The following is an 8,963-nucleotide window of genomic DNA, read 5'->3' as shown; positions in this document are numbered from 1 at the left end:
TTTGACGAATTATGGAGAAAATTTTTTTTTACTAATTTTGATAGGCATCGAGTTACTATGATATGACTTCAAATCAGCTTCCAAAACCAAAACATTTTGATTAAAACAAGAAACTAAGAAGCGTATGCAATGTAACCATCTAATTTATTTTCAAATCCTCATTCTTGAAAGTGAAATTCTACATTTTGGAAAATTTTGCATGAAATATATCAACCACGCTGTCATGGTCGAGTTTGCTTCACCATATGTTTAATTAGTCTCATTGAACTACTACTTCTATTATTATTATTATTATTATTATTAACACAAATAGTTTAATGAAAACAATGTGGTGACTAAACGAACATTACATGTAAATATATATTTTTTTATTTGTTTATTCCCCGACAAAATTTACTCGTCTTCCCCGACAAAATTTACTCGTCTTCCCCGACAAAATTTACTCGTCTTCCCCGACAAAATTTACTCGTCTTCCCCGACGGGGGAGGGGGATGGCTATAGCTCCAGCCCCTCTGGCGCCACCACTGCCTTTGGGACCTGAAAATCTAGGGTGGTCTCGTGGTTTGTCTGCAATTAGAGGCTAGCTTTGTGTTAAAAGATTGTTATATTTGGGTCGTTGGAAAAGTGGGAATCAGAGAGTTCTCGAATAGGAGGAGGGACGTGTACTGTAGTTGATTTCAGGTAACCAGTGGGCAAGGGCGCAGATCTGTTGAAAGGAGTGTGTGCGTGGGGGGGGGGGGTGATATTCCATATGACCAGATCCACCTTAGCCCCATTATACTGGGGCTGAGGTGCAAACATTTTGAGGAAATAGTACTCTCTAGATGACCGGAAATGATACTTTTATATCTTAAAATTCATCATCATCACATCACCCTTATAGTTAAAATAAAGCGCCAACAAATGATCATGATCAACTATTTTCGACAACCATATATCTAATTAATAATATGTGTGATGTACCATAGTAAATTAATTCTGAAACATTGTCTTTGATGTATTTACTCTACTTCAGACCGTGAGACTAAAATCCACCTGAGACCCACCATTGTTGGGGCTGAGGTGCGAAAATTTGAGAAAATAGTACCTCTAGATGGCCGGAAATGACTCTCCTGTATAGTCAAATTCATCATCACCACATCACAGTTATAGTCAAAATGAAGTGCCAACAAATTTATTATGATATTTTATCTAGAATTTTATGAGGCGAAAAATGTACTTTCATTATTTAACAAAACAATATACATATAATTCATTATTATTATTATTGTTGGCGGTAAAAAACATATATATTAAATGAAATGTTGAATTATATATTGAATAATTAATTATATATATAATTTTTGTTAAATAATGAAAATACGTTTGGCGCCTCACACTACACGACCTGAGGGTGTGTGCCTTTGTTATGATTTGGGAGGTATAAGATTGGTTTTCGGCACATGAATTAGGTAAATTAAAGTAAATACATGAAAGACAATTAGGCCTAAGTTTTATTTTTTATGGCTTTAAGTAAAGTAAAATAAATACATAAAAGACAATGCTTTAATTTTTTATAGTACATCACACAAATTATTAAGATATTTATGTATAATGCGCCAAATGTACTTCATTGTGTAACAAAATTATATATATATATATATATATATAAATCATTATTTAATATATAATTCAACATTTTACATTACAGTATATGTATATAATTTTGTTAGATAATAAAAGTACATTTTACGCCTCATAGTACAAGGCTCTTTCGTTAAAACCTGGGTCATTTATGCAGTTCATTTCAACAATTTTCAGGCATCTTTTTGACTTATGAAATCACATTGCAGCCGAAAAGTGGGGGACTAACCCCCAATTAAAAATATGTAAGGAGGACCTGTACCCCTGTCCCCATAATCTGCGCCCATGGCACAACTTGCCAATATTTTTACACTTAGCTGCTCTACTAGATTCTAGAATAAACCCATCCATCCATAGTTAATAAATAACTCACGCAAGATATAAGTGTTGTCCATCATTACAGAGTAGTTTATTCGTTCAAATTTAGTTTTACTTACTTTAAACATATTACCATGAATAAAAACCCTATTGTACAAATACTTTGTATGACAGATTGATAAATAAGTTTAAAGGTATTGACAACACAACATTTGTCAATTTGTGTTGTCAACAAGTTTCCTAAGGAAGTGTAGTCTTTGACGAGTTTTATTATACTATAATAATCATAATATTGAGTTAGTGTTCCAACCCATCTTATTAATTTATTAATGATAGTAGTAGGCCTACCTAAAATATCTACATTCTTGTACCTGTTCGACAGCAGCTTATTTAATAGTTAGATGGGCGTGTCATGTGCCTATCCTTCTAAAGTAAATGATTATTTCTTTGTATTACTAATATTTAGTTTCTAATTGTGGTAAACACACCATGCAAAAAACCGGTTAACTTAATTTATTTATATTGGTTGTTTCTTAAATAGCCAATTATTACCGTAATGTGTTATCGGCATACTTATGAATCTTACATCGTACTACCTATTTTCACAAAATTGTGGTCTCTCCCACAGGAAACTGAGAATCTATGATATTAGCTTTGTGTTAATACTCATTTCGAGTAACTTAAAATCCGCATAAGTTGACCATATATATTCTTTCGGAATCTCAAGTGGACTCAATAATTTCTAGCGGGGTAGGAACTATTCTTCCCCTTCTTGACTTTATAATGACTTTACTACAGTCTCCATTATTTATATTTATGTAAATCTTATATTTCAATAATATTTATTAACAACAATAATGAATTTGTATGATAATAATAATTTGGATGTTGTATGATTTTTGAGTGTTGCCCTTTGATATTAATTATCGATTTTATTGCTGTAATTGTTTTGTGTTTCAGTTGCTTTTGGTGTTTGGTCTATAGTTTTTATTGTTAATGGTCTTTTATCTTTTTGAATATTTTTACCCTTTTTGAGCTGATACTTTTTTTTTACTCTTGATGTATTTTATTGTCATTGGGGGGGTTTTCGCACTATTTTTTTTTGCTTTTGTAAACCTTTTCATACTTCAATTAATTTTGCAATGAGTTTGATAATAAAACCAGAAATGAAAACAAAAGTCGTAGAATTTAAAGCCACTGAACGATAGTCATTAACTCTTACGTTGCCAATTTTGCAGGTGTGCAGGTCGGTTTTGCATAAATGCCAAAATGTTTGAAACTTTGGAATTGGTAAAATAACCGAAATTGAAATGATTCCGTTATTTACTTAGTCAGCCGCAGGTAAACTGGCTTCTGACTGTTTTCTTAGCGTTCTTCGGATTCTTCTTTTTCAGCAGGCAACATTTCAAAACGCTACTAGAACCAAAAACGGTTGGGCTGATTTCAATCAAACGTTGATCAGTATAACCCCATTTTTTAAATATTAAAAATTCTGTATTTTTTCTTAAAGTATGCTTTTTGTGTCTTAGAAAAAGCAGTTGTACAACACATCAAAAACTTTTTCCCCCTGGAACTTGGCTTAAAAGTCTACTGGTTTTGTGACCATCATTAAGTATTGATTTCATTTTTTTTTTCATTCTATTTCCTTCGGAACGAGCCCCTAGGATATGCCAATAAGTAAAAGTAATCACTGTCCTACCTGGCATATCCAATTAACAGGGGACTTAATGGAGCAGTACACCTGGGTAACCCCCTACTCTTCTCGAAGAATGTACTGGGTTCTTTAAAGTGTAGAGGAGCCAAAACTGGGCCTACGATTTAATGTCTTTATACGAGAAGACTTGTTCCACCACCAGAACCATTGGCGAGTGAGCCGTTCGAACCAGCGCCAAGCTAAAGGTTACGGTTCCCCTGACTTTACCGCTCGTAAGTATTGTGAACAATTGTTAATAAAACATTCCATTCATTCATTGTAAAAATTGAACGTAAAAAATGTCTGGAGCTAACGAGGATTGAACGGGTGAACGTCAGCACAAGAAGCAGGAACAATAGTATTCAACCAACTTATCAATAGCTGCTTTTTATACAGTCAATAATAATAATTTATGGCCAGGCTCTGGAGCAAAAAAAAACAAAACAAAACAAATGTTTGTGATATGTTGTACAACTGACTTTACTATGACACAAAGTTTATTTGACAAAAAAAGTAGGAGAGTAGTTGAAGAGTTACAGATTTTTCAATATTAAAACAATGGGAGAAAAAGGAGCGCAACCACTCTTCTTGCCGCCTTTGGCACCAGTTTTTAAATTAAAGATTAAGGAATCTGTATGTCATCAACCGCTCCCGAATTTTTCGTCAAATTTGTTTTTTTGTGTGAAAAAAGACGATAAAAGTATATGTATGGTAAGGTTGCGTTCAAAATTGTTTTGATAATCTCAATTTACTGGCTTAGGCCTATTACTTGTTTTCATCTATATTAACTATGCAAATTAACTATGTAATTGTTCATTGACAACATTATATTATTACAGTAGTGTGTATAATATTGACGATAATGATTAAAAATCAGAGAAAAGAATGGTGAAATAAAGTTAGAGAGAAAAAAAAAATTGTTCAGAATTTGACAAAAGAATAATACATTAATGATTTTGTAAATAATTCCGTAGGTTTGTATCAACCACGTGTTGCTTATGTTGTCTTCAAATCTGTGTAAATATGTTGCTCAGTTGGCATAGAATACATATACACATCTTCGGATACATCTTTCTTATTTACTTGATTAATGATTGAACTTTGATTTACGTACACATCTTCAACTTGTTTCTGATTCATTGACAGGTTTCGTATTTGTTGTTTTGCTTTCCTGTAAAACAATAAACAATATAAATAATCCATTATAGCAAACTATGAACGTGAAACAATTGTGTTTACATGTATACGGTCTATATGTAACAGTACTAACAATAAAGAGTCATTACATATGAATCCAACACACTTTTGCCCGACCCCCTTCAAATCGCCCAATATTTTGCATGTTGGGCGTTCTACCTGAGATAACCCCACACTGAAATATTTGGCTCCGCGCCAGCATTTTCTGATGAGTTAGAGCAATTTGAAATTTTCATGAGATTTGCCTAAAAAACTTACCTTCTGACTGATATCTCTCTTGAAACTCAACGTATTGGAGAAATTCCGGTACCGTTAGATAGAACAGAAGATTCTCTTTCCAATGATATGCAACTCGATGATGTCCGGACTTTTGAGAATTATATAGGACAAGTCACGTGACTTTGACATTTGACCAAAAATATCACAAACGTATATATCTCGATTTTTGGAAATATATTAGCTCTAGACTACATTTTGTGCCTAGGTATTGATAGTTTCACTGAGTTTCCAGGAAATCTGCTGAATAGATTCTATGAAACTGGCACCATAGTATAGTGAAAATCAGAGGCCCCGTGACCATTTTTCTGGGACCAAGGTTTCATTGCTGATTTAGCATCACTAGGGTATAAATAAGAAAATTAGGCGAGGGAGAACCTCCAGAAAAAGGGCGGAACATATTTTTTTTTCGCGGTCATTTTCAAAATGGCCGCCAAAATTATGATATTGACTCATAACTTCACTTATATCCAATGAAAAAGGGGAAATCTGGTGTCTAACTATATGTTATTAGGGTCAGTGAAGCTAATAAGACAGGTTTCGAAACGTAAAATTGCAGCCATATTGAAACTCATGATGAAAAATCGTCAAACAAATTATATTTCAGTATAATTTCACATATCCTCTAAGAAAAATGGCAAATTTGGATCTAATCATATGATTTTGGGCTCTCTGAATACAATAAACATAATTTCAAAAAGCTAGGATGTTAGTCATTTTAAAATTCAAGATGGCCGCCATAAATATCCTGAAAATCGAATATTTTAGTATATAATTCCACTTCTCCCATAAGAAAATTGCTAAATTTGATGTTTTAACATATACATGGTTTTATAAATCTAGAATAACAGCCATTTTGAATTCAAGATTGCCGCCATAAAAACCATCAAAAAATGAATATTCTGGTATGTAATTCCACTTCTATTTGATGATAAATGCTAAATTTGGTGTCAAATTATATGCTATTGTGTCAACTGAGTTTAATAAACATGATTTCAAAGAAGATAGGATGGCAGCCATTTTAATAGTGAAGATGGCCGCCACGAAAATTGTCGAAAATCAATACATTTCGTGTCTAATCACATGTTGTGTCTCTCTATATATTGATTTTTGACAATTTTCATGGCAGCCATCTTGAATTTTAAAATGCCTGCCATCATAGCTTTTTGAAATCATATTTATTGATTCAACTCAGTTGACACAAAACCATATAATTTGACACCAAATTTAGCGTTTTTCATCAGAGAATTGGAATTACAAACTAAAATATTCGATTTTTGAGGATATTTATGGCGGCCATCTTGAATTTTCAAACGGCTACCATCATAACTTTTAATTTTTGAAACTATATTTATTGTATTCAGAGAGCCCAAAATCATATGATTAGATCTAAATTTACCATTTTCCATAGAGGAAATGTGGAATTATACTGAACATTATTTTACCATTTTTAAGGCGGACACCTTGAATTTCAATATGGCTGCCATTTTACGTTTTCAAAACCTGTCTCATTGGCTTCAGTGACCATAATAACATATAGTTAGACACCAGATTTGCCCTTTTTCATTGGATATAATTGAAGTTATTAGTCAATATCAGAATTTTGGCGGCCATTTTGAAAATGGCCACCAAAAACATATGTTCCGCCCTTTTTCTAGAGTTTTTCCTTCGCTCAATTGCTTATCTATACGCTAGTGATGATAAATCAGCAGTGAAACCTTAGTCCCACAAAAAGGGTCACGGGGCCCCTGATTTTCACTTTTCACTATACTATGGTGCCAATTATTATAGAATCTATCAGCAGATTTGCTGGAAACTCAGTGAAACTATCAATACCTAGTCTAGAGCTAATATATTTCATTTGCCCACAATTAAACTTTAGGGGCATCATGTGGGCTAAGTGTCCTAACTGAGGTGTGAATTTTCCAAAAATCGAGATATATACTTTTGTGATATTTTCAGTTAAAGGTCAAGGTCACGTGACTTGACCTAAATAATTGTCACTAGTCCGGACATCATCGAGTTGCATATCATTGGAAAGAGAATCTTCTTCTCTATCCAACGGTATTAGAATTTATATACGTTGAGTTTCAAGAGAGATATCAGCAGTTGTCTGTCAGAAAGTGAGTTTTTTAGCCAAATCTCATGAAAATTTCAAATTGCTCTAACTCATCAGAAAATGCTGGGGCGGAGCCAAAAATGTGGAATGACCATAAAGATCTTTTCTATTAGAAGGAACAAAAAATGTGTAGGCCTATGTTTGATTTAAGCTCGATCCATACTCTATGAGGCAAACTTTATGAGGCAAACTTGTGTGGAATGCCCATATAATGTCGTCATATCACAACCATATATGAGCAAATCACACATCCTGTGTCTTCCGATTTCGCAGGTGTGCAGGTCGGTTTTGCATAAATGCCAAAATGTTTGAAACTTTGGAATTGGTAAAATAACTGAAATTGAAATGATTCCGTTATTTACTTGGGCTACGTTCAGACTTGGAGATAAGCCCGGCTCAACGTTAAGCCCGGATTAACTTTGCCAGGCGTTCAGACTAGCGGGTTTAGCCAGGCGAGAATTTGCATAATAATGAACCGTAACCAGGAAACGTGTTTCAAAACATTGCTCCTCGCGAAACGTGCGCTCGCACACAGCGTACGTAATTGATTGTTGATTGGTCATTTTGTTACCCGGAAGTCAAGGCAATGCAAGACCCCCCCCCCCCTCGCAACGATTAAAGCCCGGCTTAGAAAAGTTAAACACGGTGGCGCGCCAGGCCTAGTTAATATAATATATATAAGCCAGCTAGTTCAGACTGGCAGGTGGATAAACCCGGTGAGTTGAGCCGGGTTTATCCACCTAGTCTGAACTAAGCCTTAGTCAGCCGCAGGTGGTAGACTGGCTTCTGTTTTCTTTGCGTTCTTCGGATTCCTCTTCTTCAGCTGGCAACATTTCAAAACGATACTAGAGCCAAACGGTTGGGTTGATTTCAATCAAACGTTGGTCAGTATAACCCCCGTTTTTAAATATTAAAAATTCTGTATTTTTTCTTAATATATGTGTCTTAGAAAAAGCAGTTGTACAACACATAAAAAAAAATGTGTTCCCTCTGGAACTTGGCTTAAAAGTCTACAATATTGATTGTATAATATTGACCATAATGATTGAAAATCAGAGAAAATGATGGTGAAATAAAGTTAGAGAGAAAAAAAAAAGATTATTCAGAATTTGACAAAATAATAATACATTAATGATTTTTGTAAATAATTTCGTGTTGCTTATTTTGTCTTCAAATCTGTGTAGATATGTTGCTCAGTTGGCATAGAATACACACATCTTCGGATACATCTTTCTTATTTGCTTGAATAATGATTGAACTTTGATTTACGTACACATCTTCATCTTGTTTCTGATTCATTGACAGGTTTCGTATTTGTTGTTTTGCTTTCCTGTAAAACAATAAACAATATAAATAATCATCTATAGCAAAATATGAACGTGAAACATTTGTGTTTACATGTATACGGACTATATGTAACAGTACTAACACTAAAGAACTATTCTATCATGAAGGAATAAAAAATGTGTAGGCCTATGATTGATTTAAGCTCGATCCACACTTTATGTGGCAAACTTGTGTGGAATGCCAATATATGGTGTCATATCACATCCATATTTAGGCATAATAATGTCCTCATTTCACAACCATAAGCAAATCACACATCCTGTGTCTACCTGTACCTATGTGTTACTGTAAATTAGGCCTATAATTAACTTAACATTCTGTAAAAAAAATTAGAGCTTAATGATTAATTCATGATTTAATTAATATCAATGATATGCCAAAATCAATGTT

At 33.7% G+C, this 8,963-nt stretch overlaps 1 long non-coding RNA gene across 1 annotated transcript; it reads right to left on the bottom strand.

Annotated features, from left to right (window-relative positions):
• Positions 1-2,004: 2,004 nt before the first annotated feature.
• LOC117121589 lies at positions 2,005-8,558 on the bottom strand. Its single transcript, XR_004447602.1, has 2 exons — positions 8,500-8,558; positions 2,005-4,805 (listed from the first exon to the last, which is right to left on the bottom strand). It is a non-coding gene; the product is annotated as an uncharacterized LOC117121589 (long non-coding RNA).
• Positions 8,559-8,963: the final 405 nt, after the last annotated feature.

This window comes from Anneissia japonica, unplaced genomic scaffold, assembly GCF_011630105.1.
Source record: "Anneissia japonica isolate Jap-2015-1 unplaced genomic scaffold, ASM1163010v1 scaffold18213_len63581_cov115, whole genome shotgun sequence".
NCBI classification, from domain to species: domain Eukaryota; kingdom Metazoa; phylum Echinodermata; class Crinoidea; order Comatulida; family Comatulidae; genus Anneissia; species Anneissia japonica.
The sequence above is the reverse complement of the archived record's forward strand: the minus strand, read 5'-3'. Positions and strand labels throughout refer to the sequence as shown.